This window comes from Acinonyx jubatus, chromosome D2, assembly GCF_027475565.1.
Source record: "Acinonyx jubatus isolate Ajub_Pintada_27869175 chromosome D2, VMU_Ajub_asm_v1.0, whole genome shotgun sequence".
NCBI classification, from domain to species: domain Eukaryota; kingdom Metazoa; phylum Chordata; class Mammalia; order Carnivora; family Felidae; genus Acinonyx; species Acinonyx jubatus.
Window position 1 is genome coordinate 52577541 of NC_069393.1, and position 22876 is coordinate 52600416.

At 38.4% G+C, this 22876-nt stretch overlaps 1 long non-coding RNA gene across 1 annotated transcript in view; it reads right to left on the minus strand.

The window, feature by feature from the left end:
* The window catches only part of LOC128312697 (uncharacterized), an 86091-nt gene that overhangs the window by 62107 nt on the left and 1108 nt on the right, over positions 1-22876 (minus strand). The gene's annotated exons all lie outside the window — the stretch shown is intronic.

The window sequence follows — 22876 nt, forward strand, 5'->3', positions numbered from 1 at the left end:
GAGTGTTTGGGATCCACGGACAAATGCTTCCTAATTAATTAGTTACTATATTGGTCGCTACAAAATGATGATTCCTAATTCAATTCTTATTCCTTTTTACATATTAGCTGATATTCTTATGCATAAATGAGCTACAGCTCCCTTTTAAAATACTAATATGATCTCATGGGCTCTTTTTTCAACACAGTGTTAAAATCCACTGCATTGCTAGTGTTTTTGAAGCTCAAATTGTCCCAAATTGCCAGCTTTCAAGCTAACTCTTGGGTCCTTTTGACATATTCCTCCTGGGTCTTTCAGCATTTCTTTGTATCTTGGCACAAAAAGACATTATAGGCTCACCTTGTGCTTTCATTTCCCTAGACCTGGAATAAGTAATTTCTCCAAGGAAATCTGGTTCCTTTTGGGGGGAAATGGTATGCAAGAACCAAGATCTGGGTGGTAGTTATGCTCATGGCTCCTGCAGTGTCACTGTTTTAGGCCCTGTCTGTGGAAAGGCTAAAATGTGTATATATGTATGTGTGTGTATCTATTTGAAATCATGATTTCACACTGATACTTCCAATTCAAACATAACATCACAAGATTCTTCCTCACATTCCCCTACTCCACACTTGTATTTCCCTTCTACTATATTGAGAATTCTGCTTCTCCAATATATCAGTATATTACTCTGTTATACAGTATAGAAAAAATATTTTCTGAATTACTATGTTGATATCGCTACCAAAATAAAACCTACTAATAAAATTCAAGATTTTCTTGAAGATTTTCTTGTTGGTATGTCCTTTGACTATATCCCATAAGGTTATTAGAATCTCACACTCAAAATTTTCTTGGATTACTTTACTTTTGTGTTTAGATATCTTATCAATTTGGCATCTGCTTATATTCAGTTTTATAGTTTGCTTTTTTCACTATTTTTATTTAATTTTATTTTTGAAAATGTAGAACATTTATGTGGTTCAAAGGTAAACACTGTATACAAAATATGACGGACTGTTCTCTTGGTGGGTCTCAATGAACTATAGCATCTGGTGTTAGTGATCTCTGTAGTCTTCTCTCACATTGACATGGGATTTGGCCATGTGACAAGCAAGCATGACCAAGGAGAGGTTTGATTAGCTCTTACTTGATATTTGTCTTCTGTGAACACTCCTTAGAATCCAGCCATTAAACTGTAAGGAATCCAGGCTCTCCTGCTAGACATAGAGACCAGGTAGAAAGACCCAGGAAGAGAACTGAAACATCTCAGCTGAACCTCCATCTTAAGGTAGCTATAGAAGTGATTCTACCTGACACTACATGGAGCCAAAGACCACTCCAGAATCACAAGAAATTATAGATTCTCATTGTTTTAAGCCCCTCAGTTTGGGGTGTTACACTGCAATAGATGGCAAAACAAAAGACATTCACAGGTAAGTCTCAACACCATCATTTGCAGTTGTATATTTTTGCACAAAAAATTACCCCAAAACTTACAGACTTAAAACAATAATTTATTACTATTATACCTCATGATTTAGTGGTCAAGGATCCAGAAAAGGTAACACCAGGGAAGCCTTGACTCTGCTTGACAATATCTGAGGCTTCAGCTAGGTTGATCTAAATGCTGGAGGCCGGGACAGCTGGGAGCTGTTTTGGTGCATCTCTCTCTCTCTCTCTCTCTCTCTCTCTCTCTCTCTCTCTCTGTCTCTCTGCTCCCCACCCCTACCACGTGGCTATACGCATGACTAGCTCAGACTTCTTAGCAATATGGCAACTTCTAGTAGTTGCCTCTTGCATGGGTTTTCAGGACTCCATGAGTGAGTGTTCCAAGAGACAGGAAGAGGAAGCTCTCTTTCTCTCAAGGTCCAAGTATGTACATTGCCATAGTATTACTTCCATTTGAGTTCTGTTGGTCAAAACAGTCACCGAATCTACCTATATTCAAGGAACAGGAACATAGACTCTTGATGGAACGATGTCAAAAAAAACCTGTGGCCACCTTTAATCTGACACACTATCCTTTCTTTTTCATCCCATTCTCTCCTTCCCCTATGGGAAACCATTTTAACTCTGTGTGTGTGTGTGTGTGTGTGTGTGTGTGTGTGTGTGTGTGTATCAAAAATAAGTGAAAAAAATCCATAGTTTGTATTTTCCACTTGTGAGCCACTAATACAAGCCTGATAACAAACAGGTCCATCACCCCCAAAGTTTCCTCCTGTCTCTTTGTAATCCTTTCCTCCTGTCTCCCCTCCCACCCATGTTCCAGGCAACCACCCATCTGTCACTATAGTGCTGATTCTGTCATTATAGATGAGCTTTATAGAATTACATATAAATGGAACAATACAACATACACTCCTTTTTTATATTCTTTTTTGTATGGCTTCTTTCACTTAGCATAATTATTTTGAGATTCATTCACATTGTTGCATGTGTCAATAGTTTATCCCTTTTTATTGCTGAGCAGTATTTCATTGTAAGGATATATCACAATTTGTTTATCCATTCATCTGTTCATGGGTATTTGGGTTTTTTCCAGTTTGGGGCTTCTCTTAGTCTGCTAAGGCTGCTATAACAAGATACTATAGACTGGGTGGCCTAAACAACAAATGTTTATTTCTCATAGTTCTGGACAATGGGAAGTTCAAGATCAAAGTGTCGGCTGATTAAGCTCCTGATGAAGGCCTTCCTCCTGGCTTGCAGACAGCTGCTTTCTCATGTGCCCTTATGTGGTGGAGAGAGAGCAAGTTCTGGTTCTCCTCCTCTTCTTTTAAGGACTCTAATCCAATCATGGAGGCCTTACTCTCATGACCCCAACTAAACATAATTATCTCCCTAAGACTCCATCTCCAAATACCATTATATTAGGGTTAGTGCTACAACATAGGAATTTGGGGAAGGGGGACACAAACATTCAGTCCATAATAAGGCTGTGGTAGGTGCATATGTTAACTTTTTAAGAAACTTCCAGAGTTTGTGTACCATTTCTCATTCTTATCATTAATGTATGAGTTTCAACTGTTTTCATATCTTTACCAGCCCTTGTATTATCAAACTTTACAACTTCAGCCATTCTATTAGATGAGTATTGGCATTTCACTGTGGTTTTAATTAACTAACATAACTAATGATATTCATGCAAGAATTTGCCATTTGCAGCACCTGGGTGGCTCAGTGGGCTGAGCATCAGACTTTGGCTCAGTCAAGATCTCGCGGTTCCTGAGTTTGAGCCCCTCATGGGGTTCACTGCTGTCAGCCTGTTAGTGCGAGGCCCACTTCAGATTCTCTGTTCCCCTCTCTCTGCCCTTCCCTCCACTTGCGCTCTCCCAAAAACAAATCAATATTTTTTAAAAATTTGCCATTCATATATCTTCTTGGAGAAGTGTCCATACAAATGTTTTATCCATTTTTTAAAAATTTACTCATTTGCTGCTTTTTTAAATGTTTTTTTTTTATTTAAATTCAAGTTAGTTAACATACACTGTAGTATTGGTTTCAGGGGTAGAACTCGTGATTCATCACTTACATATAGCAAACAGTGGTCATTCCAACAAATGCCCTCCTTAATACCCATCACCCATTTAGCCCATCTCCTATCCACCTCCCCTCCAGCAACCTTGCTTCTTTCTCTGTATTTAAGAGTCTCTTATGATTTGTCTCCCTCTCCGTTGTTATCTTATTTTTCCTTCCCTTCCCCTATGTTAATCTGCTTTTGTTTTTTAAATTCCACATATGAGTGAAATCATATGATATTTGTCTTTCTCTGACTGACTTATTTTGTTTAGCATAATACACTCTAGTTCCATCCATGTTGTTGCAAATGGCAAGATTTCATTCTTTTTGATTGCCAAGTAATATTCCCTTGGGTATATATACACTGCATCTTCTTTATCCAATCACTAGTTGATGGACATTTTGGGCTCTTTCCATAATTTGGCTATTGTCAATAGTGCTGCTATAAACTTTGGGGTGCATGTGCCCCTTAGAATCAGCATATTTGTATCCTTTGGATAAATACCTAGTAGTGCAATTGCTGGGTTGTAAGGTAGTTCTATTTTTAATTTTTTGAGGAACCTCCATACTGTTTTCCAGAGTGGCTGCACAAGTTTGCATTCCCACCACCAGTGCAAAAGGGTTCCCCTTTCTCCACATCCTTGCCAACACCTGTTGTTTCCGAAGTTGTTAATTTTAGTCATTCAGACAGGTATGAGGTGGTGTCTCATTATGGCTTTGATTTGTATTTCTCTGATGATGGAGTGATGTTGAGCATCTTTTCATTTCTCTGCTGGCCATCAGGGTGTCTTCTTTGAAGAAGTGTCTATTCATTTCTTTTGTTCATTTCTTCATGAGATTATTGGTTTTTTGGGTGTTGAGTTTGATAAGTTCTTTATAGATTCTGGATACTAACCTTTTATCCAATATGTCATTTGCAAATGTCTTCTCCCATTTTGTTGGTTGCCTTTTAGTTTTGTTGATTATTTCCTTCACTGTGAAGAAGCTTTATATCTTGATGAGTTCCCAATGGTTCATTTTTGCTTTTGATTCCCTTGCCTCTGGAGACATATCTAGTAAGAAGTTGCTGTGGCCAAGGTTAAAGAGGTTGCTGCCTGTTTTCTCTGTCAGATTTTGATAGTTTCCTGTCTCACATTTATGTCTTTCATCCATGTTGAATTTATTTTTGTGTATGGTATAAGAAAGTGGTCCAGTTTCATTTTTCTGCATGTTGCTCCCCAGTTTTCCCAGCACCATTTGCTGAAGAAACTGTCTTTTTTCTATTGGATATTCTTTCCTGCTTTGTTGAAGATTAGTTGGCCATACATCTGTGGGTCTATTTCTGGGTTCTCTATTCTGTTCCATTGATCTGTGTGTCTGTTTTTGTGCCAGTACCATACTGTCTTGATGATTACAACTTTGTAATACAGCTTGAAGTCTGGAATTGTGATGCCTCCAGCTTTAGTTTTCTTTTCAACATTACTTTGGCTATTCAGGGTCTTTTCTGGTTCCATACAAATTTTAGAATTGTTTGTTCTAGCTATGTGAGGAATGCTGGTGGTACTTTGATTGGGATTGTATTGAATGTGTAGATTGCTTTGGGTAGCATAGACATCTTGACAATATTTGTTCCTCCAATCTATGAGCATGGAATGTTTTTTCATTTCTTTGTGTCTTCTTTAATGTCTTTCATAAGCTTTCTATAGTTTTCAGCATACAGATCTTTTACCTCTTTGGTTTGGTTTATTCCTAGGTATCTAATGGTTTTTGGTGCAATTGTAAATAGGATCAGTTCCTCGATTTTTCTTTCTGCTGCTTCATTATTGGTGTATAGAAATGCAACCAATTTCTGTACATTGATTTTATATCCTGAATACATGTACCAGTTCTAGCAGTCCTTTGGTGTAGTCTTTCAGGTTTTCCATGTAGATTATCATGTCATCTGCAAAGAGTGAAAGTTTGACTTCTTCCCTGATAATTTGTATGCTTTTTATTGCTTTTTGTTGTCTGATTGCTGAGGTTAGGACTTCCAGTACTATCAATATCCCTAATGAATCTGGATGCAGAAATTCTCAACAAGATACCAGCAAGTTGAATTCAACACTACATTAGAAGAATTATTCGCCATGATCAAGTGGAATTTACTAGTGGGTTACAGGGCTGGTTCAGTATTTGCAAATCAATCAACATGATATACCACATTAATAAAAGAAAGGATAAGAACCACATGATCCTCTCAATAGATGCAGAAAAAGCATCTTTCTTGATAAAAACCCTCAAGAAAGTAGGGATAGAAAGAATATATCTCAACATGATAAAGGCTGTATATGAAAGATCCACAGCCAATATCATCCTCAATGGGGAAAAACTGAGAGCTTTCCCCCTTAGATCAGGAACATAACAAGAATGTCCACTCTCACTACGGTTGTTCTTTTACCCATTTTAAAAATTAGGGGAACGTGGGAGCACCTGAGTGGCTCAGTTGGTTAAGGGTCTGACTTCAGCTCAGGTCATGATCTCACAGCTTGTGAGTTCGAGCCCCACATCCGGTTCTGTGCTGACAGCTTGGAGCCTGGAGACTGCTTCAGATTCTATGTCTCCATCTCCCTCTCTGCCCCTCTCCAGCTCATGCTCGCTCTCTCTCTCTCTCTCTCTCAAAAATAAATAAACATTAAAAAAAAAATTTAAAAATTAGGGGCACCTGGGTGGCTCATGATCTCGCGGTTCGTGAGTTTGAGCCCCACACTGGGCTCTGTGCTGACAGCTCAGAGTCTGTAGACTGCTTCAGATTCTGTGTCTCCCTCTCTTTCTGCCCCTACCCTGCTCACACTCTGTCTCTTTCTCTGTCTCAAAAAGAAAATAAACATTAAAAAAATTAAACGCTAGGTTGTTTGCGTTCTTATTATGGTGTTTTCTGAGTTCTTTATGTATTCTGAATTCAAGTCATTTATAAGATATATAATTTCCAAATATTTCCTCCCAGTCTTCGGCTTATCTTTTCACTCCCTAATAGTGCCTTTTGAAGGAGCAGACTGTCTTAACTTCATTGAAGTCCAATGATCACTTTTGTCTTACATGGATCATGTGTTAAACGTTGTGTTGAAAAAAACTTTGCCTAATCCAAAGTCAAAAAGATTTTCTTCAGTAAGTTTTGTATTTTAGGTTTTGAATTTAGATCTGTGATCCATTTTGAGTTAATTTTTTATAGGTATAAGATGCAAATTCGGGGCGCCCGGGTGGCTCAGTTGGGTAAGCGTCTGACTTTGGCTCAGGTCATGATCTCACAGTTCGTGAGTTCGAGCCCCGCGTTGGGCTCTGTGCTGACAGCTCAGAGCCTGGAGCCTGTTTCAGATTCTGTGTCTCCCTCTCTCTCTGCCCCTCCCCTCCTCATGCTCTGTCTCTTTCTGTCTCAAAAATAAATAAACATTAAACAAAAAATTTAAAAAAAAGATGCAAATTGAAGTTAATTTTTTTTTTTTTTTTGCATATGGATATCCAACTGTTCCAGGACCATTCTTTCAAATGTATCTTGTCTTTTTTTTTTAAAACTTAATACATCCTAGAATAGATATGTTAATAGAAATATTTAACATTCTTTATTATGTCCACATGGTATTCTGTTATATGAATGTGTCATAATTTATTCAATCAGCCTCCTAAATAGGACTTAGGTTTTTATCAATATTTTAAATTTGAGAATTACAAATAATTTTATAATGTACATATTTTGTGTTTCATTTGTAGAAGTAAATTTACTTCAAGGTAAATTTAGAGCGCCTATTTTTCAGATATTTTCAGATAGAGTTATGTTGATATACTGAGGCCTAAGCTTGTCTCTTGGCTGTATTAATTAGTCAACGACTTACCACTTGCTAGTAAGTGTACTAGGTGCTCTACATATGCAATCTAATTTCATTCTCACACTATTATTTTTTTTATCTCAAGTTAGCTAACATACAGTGTAGTCTTGGCTTCAGGAGTAGATTCCCATGATTCATCACTTACATAAAACACCCAGGCTCATCCCAACAAGTGCCCTGCTCAATGACCATCACCCATATCCCTAACCCCACAACCCCCCATGCCCATCAATCCTCAGTTTGTTCTCTGTATTTAGGAGTCTGTTATGATTTGCTTCCCTCTCTGTTTTTATCTTATCTTTCCTTCCCTTCTCCTATGATCATCTGGTTTCTCAAATTCCACATATGAGTGAAATCTTACGATATCTGTCTTTCTCTGACTGATTTATTTGCTTAGCATAATACCCTCAAGTTCCACCCACATTGTTGCAAATGGCAAGATTTCATTCTTTTTCATCACCTAGCAGTATTCCATTGTACATATATATATATACCACATCTTCTTTATCCATTCATCATTTGATGGATATTTGGACTTTTCCCCATAATTTGGCTATTGTTGATAGCACTGCTATAAACATTGGGGTTCATGCACCCCTTTGACTCAGCACTCTCACATCCTTTGGATAAATTCCTAGCAGTGCAATTGCTGGATTGTGGGATAGTTCTATTTTTAATTTTTTGAGGAACTTCCACATTGTTTTCCAGAGTGGCCGCACCAGTCTGCATTCCCACCAATGGTGCAAGAGGATTCCCCTTTCTCCACATCCTCGCCAACATCTGTTGTTTCCTGAGTTGTGAATTTTAGCCACTCTGACCAGTGTGACACTCTCTGATAATCATTCCCATTTCAAAGGTAAAAACCTGAGTTTCTGGGATATTAATCCAGTGTTCCTGAAATGCTATTGGTTCTGGGCCATGTTAAGAATCTGAAAAAAGCTGGGAAACTTTTGTAGAGAAATTCATCTGCTGGACACTCCCATTTCTAGGAGTTCATAGACCCACCTACTCCTGGCCTGTAAGTGCCCACACCCATAGGTAGATTAATAACAGTAGCTGTGCTTTGAGCTTTTCCTCCATTCCTGTTGCCATGCAGACTTTATGCTCTTCTGATAACCAAGTGGTCAGCAGGTGAAGAAAGATAGAGTGTATAGCCCTATTTGTCCCTGTGAAAGCAGCTGCAGAAACTACAGCAGGGGCTGGGGTTGGGAGAAGGTCCCAGCTAGTCTAAGAAATCAATATGATCTGATGCCAACAGAACACTCCCTTAAGCCAGGTCATCTCACTGAAAAGTCCTGGCCATCTGACTCCTTCACAATACTTAGTCTATAGACACAAGACTTTGGTGACAAGAGTGTTGAATTAACTAACTGGATTCTAATATTATGATGTAGGTGTTGTGGGGGGAACTGTGCAGAACTATGCCATGCACATGCATTAGCTCATTCAATACATAATGTTAATGTTTATCAAGTACCTCCTACATATCAAACTTTCTCCCTGGCATTTAATTAACAATTCATTTAATTTGCACTGCCACACTAGGAGGTGAATACTGTTATTATCTACATTTTACAGATAATAAAGCTGAGTCACAGGGAAAGGTCCTCGCCTAAGGTAAGATAGCAGTTAAGAGCAGAGCAGGATTTGGGCCTCGGTAGTCTAAGTCCAGGCAGCATCTTGTTTTTATTATTTTTTTTAATTAAAGTTTATTTATTTTTTTTTTAATTTTTTTTTCAACGTTTTTTTATTTATTTTTTGGACAGAGAGAGACAGAGCATGAACGGGGGAGGGGCAGAGAGAGAGGGAGACACAGAATCGGAAACAGGCTCCAGGCTCCGAGCCATCAGCCCAGAGCCCGAGGCGGGGCTCGAACTCACGGACCGCGAGATCGTGACCTGGCTGAAGTCGGACGCTTAACCGACTGCGCCACCCAGGCGCCCCAAAGTTTATTTATTTTTGAAAAATTTTTTTAATTTAACTTTATTTTTTATTTTTTAAAATTTACATCCAAATTAGTTAGTATATAGTGAAGCAATGATTTCATAGATTCCTTAATGCCCCTTGCCCATTTAGCCCATCCCCCCTCCCACAACCCCTCCAGCAACCCTCAGTTTGTTCTCCATATTTATGAGTATCTTTTGTTGTGTCCCCCTCCCTGTTTTTATTTCCCTTCCCTTATGTTCATCTGTTTTGTCTCTTAAAGTCCTCATATGAGTGAAGTCATGATTTTTGTCTTTCTCTGACTGACTAATTTCACTTAGCATAATACCCTCCAGTTCCATCCACGTAGTGGCAAATGGCAAGATTTCATTCTTTTTGATTGCCGAGTAATACTCATATATATATATATATATATATATATATATATATATGACATTTTCTTTATCCATTCATCCATCGATGGACATTTGGGCTCTTTCCATACTTTGGCTATTGTTGATAGTGCTGCTATAAACATGGGGATGCATGTGTCCCTTCGAAACAGCACACCTGTATACCTTGGGTAAATGTCTAGTAGTGCAATTTGAAATTTTTTTTAATGTTTTTACTTATTTTTGAGACAGAGAGAGACAGAGCATGAGCAGGGGAGGGGCAGAGAGAGAGGGAGACACAGAATCCGAAGCAGGTTCCAGGCTCTGAGCTCTCAGCACAGAACCTGATGCAGGGCTCAAACTCATGGACTGTGAGATCATGACCTGAGCTGAAGTCGGATGCTTAACCAACTGAGCCACCCAGGTGCCCCAAAGTTTATTTATTTTTGAAAGGGAGGGAGTGGCAGTGAGAAAGGGAGAGAGCGAGAATCCCAAGCAGGCTCCACACCACCAGCACAGAGCCAATGCAGGGCTCAAACTCATGGACTGTGAGACCACGACCTGAACCAAAACCAAGAGTCAGACACTCAATCAACTGAGCCACCCAGGTGCCCCAGTCCGGGCAGCATCTTAACCATGAGTCTATTTCTCCTTACTGAACATTTACTCACCTTCCCAACATGTTCAAAACATCCAGAAGCTAAGTATGATGGAGAGGAAAAACAGAAAGGATAAGGGAGAGAGATGTCAGGGAGACCAGGTCATGGAGGGCCTTGCAGGTTGAGGAAAGACTTCTGAGTGAGATGGGAGACACTGGAGGGTTTTGAGTAGAAGAGTGATAGGGTTGTGAGTGACTCACACTTTAAAAGAATTATTCTCATTGTGGTGAGGAAAGTAGATGGTAGGAAGCAAGAGCAGAAGCAGACAGACCAGACAGAAAGCTGCTGCCAGATATGCTGGTGAAAGACAATGGTGGCTCCAGCCACTGAAGGTGGCAGAAAATGGACACCATCTTTGAAGCACACAACTGAGCTTCATTACTGGTTTTCTGGTAGCTCTAGCCTCTTGTAAACCATCACTGACCACAGGTGTATCCACAGGCGACTTGAAATGTCCATGGTCTCAGATTAGGAACTCCTGGGCTAAGGAAAGTATCTAATCAGAGAAACAGCTCTGTGTTGTCTGACTCACCAGAATGCATTTAGCTTAATATAGATGAAAAATGAGAAACTTTAATGTACTATAACAGAGCTTCCAGACTCTAATAAAACCTGAGCATGACTGCTCCTCCAACAGTGGAATTATGCTCAGAGTTCAGACCAAATTGCATTAACTGTTGCTTCCATGTACTCAATAAAGAACAGAAGCATGAGTCACATTCCCAATTCTAAAAGTAATACTTTTCAATACTATAGTAAGGCCTGCAGGAATATATCTGGCTGGATATCAAGGACTGATCCTCCATGGAGTTTCCATGGTCAAGGTCTGGTCCTTAGCTTTAGGAGCCAGAGATTTCATTCGTTTGTTGACCCAGACTTTCTCAGGGCCTGAAGGAGTCTCCTGTCCCAACTAAGGATGTATGTGGCCTAAAGCAGAGGCCATGCTGGTGTATCCTTGTGGGAACCAGAGTCTGAGAAAGATGTCAACTGATGTCAAATGGCTCAAGTGAGATACCACATTCAGCCCCAGGATGCTCATGAGGAAGGTGGGTCATTGAAGATCAAGACAGTGTAATCACTAATTCTAGAGAGCAATTGCCTTGGTTCAAATCCTGATTCTGTTACTTAATTAACTTAAGCTTCTTGTACCTACACTAAATGTTAAAATGTTAAGTGTATGATGTACCTAAAATAGTGCCTGGCATACTGTGTTATTACATGATAATATCATAGCTAAGAGAAGAACGAAGATAAGGCAAATCAGGACAGCTACCAAAAGATCAGATTGGAAAAGAACCTGGTATTCTACACGGTGAAGCCCTAAGACTAATTCTCCCTGGTTAAGATCTGCCTGAATAATGGGTCCTCAACAACATCTGCATCCTCATCCCCAGAACCTGTGAATATGTCACCTTACATGCAACAGGGATTTTGTGGGTGTGATTAAGTTGAGGATCTTGAGATGGGGAGATTACTCTGGGTTATCCAGGTGATCCAAGATCATCACAGGGATCCTTAGAAGAGGGAGACAGGATGATCAGAGGAAGACATGCCACAGCAGAAGCAAAGATGGAGGCCACGAGCCATGGAAGACAAACAGCCCTTGGAAGCTGAAAAAGGCAAGAAGGATCATCCCCTAGAGACTCCTGAAGGGACGAGCCCTGCTAATACCTTGGCTGTAACCCAATGAGACTGACTTTGGACTTATAATCTCTAGAACTGTAAGATAATAAACTTATGTTGTTTTAAGCCACTAAATCTGTGGTGATTTGTTACATAAGCAATAGGAAATGAATACAGTCCTCACACTCAATGAGGTGTCAGTACTTCCATTTTACCTCTGGGTTGATACTTCCTGATAATGCAGAGTATGCTCCCAAATCTCTCCTGTAAGCTGTGCCCAGAGAACACTGTCAGGTGGCTGTTTCTAGTAGTTTTCTGCAGGCACTATTGCCAGGCGTGGTGCACGTTTTTGGCCACTTCAATCACAGAGGGTGGTTCTTGTTTTAGTTTATTCATTCATTGGATCATATAGTAAGGGATTCATATTCTGGATAATATATTCAAGGGTGTTTTAGTTTCTACAGTAGCTGTATGCAATGAAAAAGAAAGTATTTCAAAGTACCTTTGTGAGGTAAGTAATTTTTTTGGTCATATTTTAAGGTATTAGTGAGACTATTTAAAAATATCTTACAACGACTCTTGTTTAATTGGAAGCATATCCTTATTGAGCAGTATTTTAAAATGGCAGATCCCACTTCTGGTGTTTGCTCATTTACACACTTATTCTTTTAACCTGTATCCGATAAGATGTTATTTAGTGCCAGCTTGTATCATAGGAGCTGGGAAAACAGCATGATAATGAAAGGAACCAGACAACAAAGAAATAAATAGGAAAATATATCAGGCTGTTAAAAAAAACAGCTATGGAAAAACTAAATAAAATAAGGTGAAGTCGTAAAATTGAAATGAGCTTTAATAAGTCACTACGGATCACCCTGTAGAATGATCACCTCCCATGTATGGAAAGGTGTCTTGAGAAATGCCTTTCATCTGTGAAGCCTTGGCATAGCTCAAAGAAAGGACCTGGGTGGGGGCTGGAGTGTCTTTCCCCTGTAAATTTGAAGATGAACTTGTTTATTCTTTCTAGGGTGAAAGAGGAGAATGTGTAAAAAGACCTTCACACAGGAGATACACACTAAATATGTATTATCATTATTCATTATTTGTCAATGCCCAGCCCTCCATGGTGTTCTGACTTTACTGGACAAGTGAAGTTACAAATACACAGCAATTGGTTTCACCTGGGCAATGGTCTATTCCAAGTATTCATGGTTAGAGGACGGGTGATTGGAAAGGTCATCTGCGTCCCATGTTGGGTGCCCACAGCAATGACAATGGCAGCATTCCTTCTTCAGAGGAATGTTCCTGCACACTGTCACCTGCCTGGCCCCAGGGTGTCTGCTTGGTAGAAATCAAGCTGTTGTTCCCCAGTGAGGCACAGAGGCGAAAGTGCCCCATGGCTGACGACCTTCAAGTTCCTTGTCCCCAGGTACAAACAAGGAGCTTCCCATACCTGAGCTTGCTGTTGTTGCCTTAGTTCTGAGTCACCTTCTCCCAACTATTCATGGTTGCATTTTGATCCTAGTCTTTAAATTTGATGTTCAGGATCACTTTCCCATCAGTGACCCTGGATCTTCCAAAAATAATTCTTGTTCTCCATCCCAGCTGTGCTGCAGCCTCACATCAGATCAGATAAACTCCCTACAAGTTTACTTCAACTCTCTGAAGCAGCTTTTCCCCAGGCACCACCCAAGTGAACAGCTCTCCAGCCCTCCAGTCTTCCCTACTGCATTTCATGAGCTTGAAAACTAAGCAGTCAGAGAGTGTTTTTCAGAGACATTAGCCTAAAGGCAGTAAAATAATAGGGGTTAACCAAACAGGTTCTGGAAAAACACAGCCTGGCTTTGAAAAGTAGATCTTCCACTTATTGGCCATGCACACTTGAGCAAATTTAACTCTCAGACATTTCATCTGTAAAATGGGGCTAATGATTCACTGAGGTAATACCTATAAAAAGCTTAGCTGAGAGCCCGGCTGCTCATAGAAAGTAAACGTTAGCTACTGCTGGTGCCCCTCTTGGTCCTTTATCCTAGGTTTATTCAATAGCATAGTGGCCTTAAAGTGTCAAAGAGTGCCTAACCTCCCACCAAAGTGTAATCCAACATAAAGGCATGCATTTTATAAATCTGATTTATAAGAATGTATCAATCTTCTCTAAAATCAAAATGGAAAAATGTGTGGTTATATGGCTCATGTAAAAGGTGACAGGGTGATTCTCTGGAAGTTTTTTACCCAGTAGATATGACAGGTTACCAATGGCATAAACAGTCTGATCCAAGGCTTAACCATAGAACATCCTGGGAAAATGTGGAAAAATAGTAGTTCATGGCTGGGTGAAAGAAGTGGAGAATAAGGCTGAAAAGATATGAAGGGGAAGGTGATGGAGAGCCTCAAATGCCTTGAGAGGTGTCTTGAGAAATGCCTTTCATCTGTGAAGCCTTGGCATAGCTCAAAGAAAGGACCTGGGTGGGGGCCAGGTTGAATAGTAAGCAGTGACATAGCCAGGACATAGTCTTTAGAGACTCACGCTCTGGATGTGGATACTGACTCCCCTTCATACCAAGTAAGACAGTGGCATTCAGACTTTGCTGAGTATGACACAGCTAAAAAATGTATTCCACATTAAAAAAAAAAATCTGTCTCACACACTTAAACTCCTGAATCAAAAGTTAATCAAACAGTTCTTACCCTTAGTATGCATGATGTATTTTGATATTTTCTTTTCTATTTTATTTCATTTTTTAAAGCTGCTAGCCATGGTGACTAAATTGATCTCATGACCCATTAATAAGCTGCATCCCACAGGTGAACTAAGAAAAATTACTTCATACCTCTGAACTTTGGATTCCTCATCTATTAAAAGGAGATAATACCAGTGCTATAGAGTGAGGAAATAAGATAAAATATGAAAAGCACCTGATAGAGTGTTTGATACATAGTTCATACTCAGTGACAGTTAAAAACATTTTTGCCAATGTATTGGAGTTACAGAGAAAAATTCCGAGCAGCTAAAGGTTCATTTAAAAATATTTTTTAATGTTTCTTTTTTGAGCGAGGGGGAGGGAGAGAGAGAGAGAGAGAGAATGAGTAGAGAATGGGCAGAGAGAGAGGGAGACATAGAATCCAAAGCAGGCTCCAGGCTCTGAGCTGTCAGCACAGAGCCTGACAAGGGGCTTGAATCCACAGACCGCGAGACCATGGCCCAAGCCAAAGTTGGATGTTCAACTGACTGAGCCACCCAGGTGCCCCAAGCAGCTAAAGATTCCGGAGAATTTTGTCTGGTGATCAGGGAAAATTGTGCAGTGACATGAATTGGGTGAGGAATCAGGATAATGCTAACTGGGGATACCTTAAGGTTTCATTGCATGGCTTCAGTTTTGCTTTTATATCAGACCATAAAAATCCTACCTGCTTACTAAGCAGTTTGGTTTTTGTGTTTGTACTTATTTTTGATACTTTAACACACAATTTTAAATACTTTTGTTTTTAAACATTCACTCAAATTCTTTCTATTATTTTAGACTTAGAAATCCCCTCCCCACAATTAGACAAAGGAAATATTCACCTTCACTTTATTTTACTTTTTTATGTAAATGGTTTCATTTTAACATTTAATTACTCATTCTTCTGAAATTTATTTGATGCATGAGTAAGGTGAGGTTCTCACTTGATATTTTGCCAAATAGTCGATTTCCCTAATACCATTGTTTACTAATCTATCCCTTTCCCATTGGTGTGTCATATTTATTTTTTCATTTATTAAATCAATATACATTATATACATGCATGTGTGTGTATTTGGGTTATTTTCAAATCCATCTTTTCTACTATTTTGTTCAGTTCAGTCTTGTGGCCATATATTTTTTTCTTTTTGTAGTATTGAGAAATTTTTTAAACATAGAAACGTACAGAAAGTAATAAAAACTATGCATGTACCTCTCAGAATTAACTATTATTATATTTGTTTCATATTTTTTAAATTTAATTTTTAGAGCAATTTTAGGATCATGGCAAATTGAACAAAGTACAGAGAGCTCCCCTATACCTCCTGTCCCCCACACACATATAGCCTCTCCCAATATCAACATCCTGCCCCAGAGTGGTACATTCATTACAATTGATGAAGCTACATTGATACATCATTATTACTCAAAGTCCATAGTTTAAATTAGGGTTTACCTTTGGCGTTGTAAATTCTATGGGTTTTGACAAATATATAATGAAATGCAGAATAGTTTAGCTGCCCTAAGAGTCCTCTGCTCCAAGTATTCATCTCTCCCTCCTACCTAACCCCTGGCAAACACTGATCTTCTTACTGTCTTTATAGTTTTGCCTTTTCTGAACGTCATATAGTCGGAAATGCACAGTATATAGCTTTTTCAGATTGGCTTCTTTCACTTAGTAATACACATTTAAGCTTCCTCTATGTCTGCTCATGCCTTGCTATTTCATTTCATTTTAGCACTGAATAATATTCCATTATCTGGTTATACCACAGTTTATATTTATCTATTCCCATATTGAAGGATAGCTTAGTTGCTTCCAAGTTCTGGCAATGATGAATAAAATTGCTATAAACGTGTGTCCAGTTTTCTATGTAGACATAAGTTTTCAATTCATTTTGGGTATACACCAATATACTGGATTGAAGGTAAAGAGGATGTTTATTTTTATGAGAAACTGCCAGATTATGTTCCAGAGTACCATTTTGTACCATTTTGCATCCCCATCAGCAATGTATGAGTTTCTATTGCTCCACATCCTTGCCAGCATCCATATTATCAGTGTTGAGGAATTTAGCCATTCTAATAGGTATGTAGTGGTATCTCGTTTTGATTTGTAATTCCTAGCGACGTGTGATGTCGAACATCTTTTCACATGCTTACTTGCCATCTGTATGTCTTCTTTGGTGAGGTATCTGTTCAGGTCTTTTGCCTTATTTAAAATTGGGTTGTTCATTTTCTTATTATTGAGTTATACAAGTTACTTGTGTATTTTGGATAACAGTCCTTTATCCGATGTGTCTTTTGTCAATGTTTTCTCCCAGTCTGTTAATTACCTTCTCATTCTCTTGACTGTCTTTCGCAGAACAGAGGTTTTCAATTGTAATGAACTCAGCTTCTGATATCTTTTAAGACCCAAAGCATTACAGATATAATTGAAATGATATTTATACCTTTCCCTTTCATTTACTTACCTGTCCAGAGGGAAATTATTGTCATGAAGTTAGTGCACACACATTCTGCCCATATTTTTACACTTGCATTTCATGTGTGCCCCAATATAACTTTATTTTGTTTAAAAAATTTACAGCAATGGTATCCTACTATACATGTCATTCTACAATTTTTCTTTTTCACTCAACATTTTTTTTAGATCTATCCATATTGATACTTGTAAATCTAATGCATTCACTTAAACTATTGTATAGCATTCTGTCACATGAGTAAACAAAAACACATGTGTTAATACATTACCCAATACATGAACATTCAAACATTCAGGCTTGTTTCAATATTTTTCTTTTTCTTTTTTCTCTTTTTTTTTTTTTGGCAATTAACAACAAGGCTACAAAGAAATTATAGTATGTTTATTTTTGTATACATGCATAAATACCTCTGTGTATATACCTAGATATGGAATTGGATTTATAGTGTAAATCAACTTCAACTTCACCAATACTGCCTAATTGCTCTTCAAAGTGGCTTGCACCACTTTGCTCTCCCAGCAACAGAATATAAATGACCACATCCCAAATTCTAACATTTGTTCTTGACAGACTATTTTTTGGCCAAAAAGCTGGTGTAAAACTCTCACTTTAAAATATTTTAGTTTTTCTGAGATTATAAATGAGGTTTAGCATGTTTTCATATGTTTATTGTCCTTTTTGCTTATTTTTTCCTTTCAATTACTTGTTCACATCATTTGCCTGCTTTCTATTTTTCTTACTGATTTCAAGACATTCTTTAAGGGACTCTAATGATTTGTTTGTTAGTATGTTGCAATTTTCCTCTTCCAATCTTTGGATTTTGTTTTAACTTTATTAACAAAGTCTATGGTTATACAGGGTTACATAGTTAAAACCGAATTACCAGTTTTCTCTTGGTATTTAGCTTTTTAAAGAAGTTCATCAAAAAACTCCTTTTCTACTCTAGGACCACAGACATATTATCCTATATTTGTGTCTAAAAGTTATTAAGTTTTTATATTTGGTAGGGTATGTCTCCTTCCTTTATCCGCTGTCCCGGAGTCACCTTGGCTCTTCTATGTTAGATGCCAAAGAAAACAAAACAGTCCTTTAGGCACCAAGGAAAGTGATCACATCATTTAAAAGAAGAAATAAATTAAGATTGGCCTCAGACATCTCTTAAATACATGAAGAAAGGATGCCTAAAGCAGAGAAGGCTAAACAGGTGTGGGAAGATCCCTAGGGAAGACACCCAAGGCTGCAAACATCCCACAAAGGAGGCAAGACGCCAAAGAAAATGACACACACTGAAGGGAAATCCTATAATTCCATGTTGGGAGAGCCTCAAGAAGTTTGAAAAGCACTTCATTGGAGGTGAGAAAACAAGCACTCACATACGTTGCCAGTGGAAATATAAATTGGTACAACCCCTATCATGGTCAGTCCAGCAGCACTTTTAAATTTAAAACCTTTGAAACCTTTTGAAGCCCAGCAGTTCAACTTATAGCAATTTCTGCTCTAAAAATATTACTCATGCGTGAATAAAATGATGTGCATACAAGGCTATTCACTGCAGCCCTTTTTGTAATTGCAAAAGGATGGAAACAACTTAGGGGTCTATCAAGGGAGGACGAAGTAAGTAAATATGGGATGGTTACATACCAGAGTGCAACTGCTAGTTAATAAAGGAAACAGTACTGTGTACTATTATGGGAAAATCTCTAAGACACTCTGTTAGGTGAAAAAGTCAAGGTGCATCACACATAGCAGGTTATCAATACATTTTTTAAAAGAAGATACAACTAAATGCTTGAATCTGCATAGAACAGCCCTGGAAGGATACCTAAGTGGTTGTGATGTGGGTCAGGGAAATGGATTGTGCTAGAGGATAATGAGAGAGAAACTGACTTTGAATTCTTGTCCATGTTCCTTGATCTACAGATACAAACTGATTCAAACTGATCTCCAGATTCAATCCCTACCCAAATCCCAGCTGCAGAAATCCCAGCCAATCTTAAAATTCATAGAGAAATGCAAGGGACCCAGAATAGCCAAAACAACCTTGAAAAAGAACAAAGTCAGAGGAATGACACTGCCTGTGATAGCCATTGAGTAAATAAATTTGTTTTAAAAACTAACAAGAACCTAGCACATAAAATATTGTCACTTTAATTTCTTTTTAAAATTAATGGCCTAAGATTTTTCATAGAATTGTCATGTGCTCTTTTACTCTCTACTATAATTCTAGTGTTGTCCAATTTCTTTGGAATAATGGTAAAGAATTACAGACTCTGGAGCCAGATGGCCCAGATCTTTTAAAACTGGTCATGAAACTTCAGCAAATTACTTAACCCCTCTCTGCCTCACTTCCCTATTGTATAAATCGGAATTATAATAGCATTTATTACGCAGGCCTAATATGAGGATTAAATGAGTCATGTCAGATACTTTCCCTGACACTAAGTCACCTTTCTGTAAGTATAAACTTTACTATTCCCACATTATATATTTATGTATGTTTCTTTTAATTATTCTTGGTAAAAGTTTGCCTAGCTTATTAGTCTTTTAAAAAAATCCTCCTTTTTTGGTTTTCTATTTGAATAATGTATTATTTCTCTTTTAGGGTTTAGTCTGTTGTTCTCTGACTAGTTTCTTGTGTTGAACGCTTACACAATTTAATACACACTTTTCTTCTTTTCTACTAAATGCATTTGGAAGTTATACATTTCCCTTCAATACTGTTTGAGGTATAGCCAACAGGTTTGGGTATGTAGTTTGTTGTTTTTTTTTAAACTGTCATTCAGTTCTAAACATTTCAGAATTTCTGTTATGATTTTTTTTCTTTAGCCTATGAATTATTTAGAAGTGACGTTTTTCTTTTCTAAACTGTCCAAGTCAGATTTCTTGGTTGCAAACAACAAAAACTAACTCTTGCTAGTTTAAGTGGAAAAGGAATATATTATACCAAAATCACTGGGAAGGCTGGAGACCCAGGCTCAGAAAATGGCTGGAGCCGCCACAGGAAAGACACAACCATGCTTATGTGACAGGAACAGTCATCGTAGGACCAGCTGCTGGTGTTTCTCCACTGCACACTCACTGCTGCCACATGGCCTCTGCCTGTGGACAGTCAGAGCACATTACTGATGCTGAAATGTCACCTTTGTTCCCCTCTTAAAGTCTTTCTTTTACAACATTCTTTTAGCTAATCATTTATTTTTTCAAAATGATTTGTTGAAATTTGCAGTCAGGTTTTTTTTTAAAACTTCTCAATATGGAAAATCTTAAACAAAAGTAAAAGGAGGGAGAATATTATAATGAAATTCAATGTGATGAGCACCTTAGTTTCAGCAATATCAGCGTTTCTTGGCAAGTTTTAAAAAATTTCCAGAGGGATTTTGTTAAATGTTAAATATTAACTTAGCAGAAATTGACATGTTTAAAAAGCTTTTTTATTTATTTTGAAAGAGATGGGGGAGGGAAGGGCAAGGAGAGAGGGAAAGAGAGAGAATCCCAATCAGGCTCTGTGCTATCGGTGTGGAGTGCAACAAAGGGCTCGATCTCACAAACTGAGAGATCATGACCTGACCCAAAAATCAAGAGTCAGACAGTTAACTGACTGAACCACCCAGGCACCCCAAAATTGACACTTTTAATCTTTAAGCCTCCCATAAATAAATAGTATGTCTCTTCCTATTTATGCAAATCTCTCTAATTTCTCCAAAAATAATTAGACATGTGTGTGTGCACAGTATATATGTGTATGTATATTATCATGATTATCCCTAATTTCCATATTTTTAAAAATTTATTTATTTATTTTGAGATATAGAGCCAGGGAGGGGCAGAGAGAGACAGAGAAAGAGAGAGAGAGAATCCCAAACAGACTCTGCACTGCAAGAACTCATGAACCGTGAGATCATGACATGAGTCGAAATCATGAGTCTGATGCTTAACCGACTGAGCCGCCCAGGTGCCCCCTAATTTCCATATTTTAATGCTTTTGTTGATATGATGAATGAGATTATCCCAATATATCTTTAAGCAGACATTAGTGTTATATAGAAAAGCTGTTGATTTTTGAATATTTGTCTTATATCCAGTGACTCTAGTAGGTTGACATTAATTCTACATATTTTGTAGTTGATTGGTATTATTTAGACCCATAATCACATTTTTCTGCAGGTAATCATAATTTTACCTTTTCTTTTTCAGGAGATATATTTTTTCTTCTCATGTATCCATGTGGCTAATCCTGTCTGAAATATAATGTACCATCACAATGACTGGGCTCACTTTACATTTATGACCACGATTGAACACTTAATACCTGACATTATATTTCATTATTACATTTGCTCTCCCACTTTCCCAAATGAGTATTTCATACCTTCTCTCTCAAACTTTTTTCACTTCCTACCATATCTTTACTCTCACCTGAGGACATTGTTTGCCATTTCATTGAGAACATAGAAGCAAGCAGTAAAAACCTCTCACTAGGCTTCTAAAAACTCTACCTACTTCCCAACATCCACACCTATTTTTCGTTACTAAAGCTATACAGCAAATTATTCCAAAACTTGTGGCTTAAAAGACTAAAAACAATTATTTTCCCCCACACACCTGCAATTTGGACAGGAATTGGTGAGGATAGCATTTGTCAGCTCTACTTGGTAGAGCCTAAAGGTTATAGGGCCTAGAATCCCCTGAAGGCACGCACACTCACTCACTCACTCACTCAAATGTCCAGGGTTAATGCTGGTTACCAGCTGGGATCCTCACTGGGACCATTGCTGGAATGCTCGCTGGGACTGTCAGCTGGAACCCCTCCTTATATGTTCTAAGTGTTTCACGTAGATTAACTCATTTAATCCTCATAACACCCCTGAAGGGGTAGGTAGAGTTTACAGAAGAGGAGAATGGGGCACAGAGAGGCAAGTAACTTGCCCAAGGGCTCATGCCAAGGAAGTAAGTAGATTGGGAATTTCAACTCAACTGGTCTCATATCAGAGTCTGTGCCCCTAATACTGGCTATGTTGAGAGATAATGTCTAGGATTGTCTCTCCCTGCTTCTCTCACTCTTCCGACCAGATGTCCTGCACCCTCACTCCTAACCACCTCAGAGAAGTATAGCTACCTACTACTTTAACAAACTGGTTGTTCACCAACCTCAAACTGCCTTGGTACTTCACCCTCACGTATGAGAGAACTCTAAAAAGCTTGGTTTTTACTCTCTCCCCACTGTCTCAACCTACTAGCCTATTTGCAGACAGCTGGTAAACCCAGAACAATCTGATGTAGTGACTTCAAAGAGGAGAAGATGGCCTTCGTAAACTGAGGGCTGGCTTGTTCCTTTAGTTCTTCCTTGGTTTTCAAGACTACCCAGAGGTCTGTTGGCAGACACCTCTGCTTGGCAATTAGCTACTGTTTAACAAAGATCAGTACATTTGTCAGTGATGCCTGTGCGGACTACTCAGTTCCCAACCTCAGAGCCTGTTTATAAAGGGGTTAACTGATGGCTGTCTTGTTGAGTGTGGCAAAGGGCCAATCTTCTTTCTGTAATATGTGCAGTAGGGAGTGTGGGGCCTCCCGTTGGCAGCAACAACCATGAACTCAGAGACTACCCCCATCTAAAAAATTAACAGGATAGGAGAGGAAGAAAATAGGGAGATGACTCCATTTCTTAAAATGATTTAAATTCCCTAGTCCCATCATTTATAACTTATTTAAATCAATTTCCATCAAATGAAGACC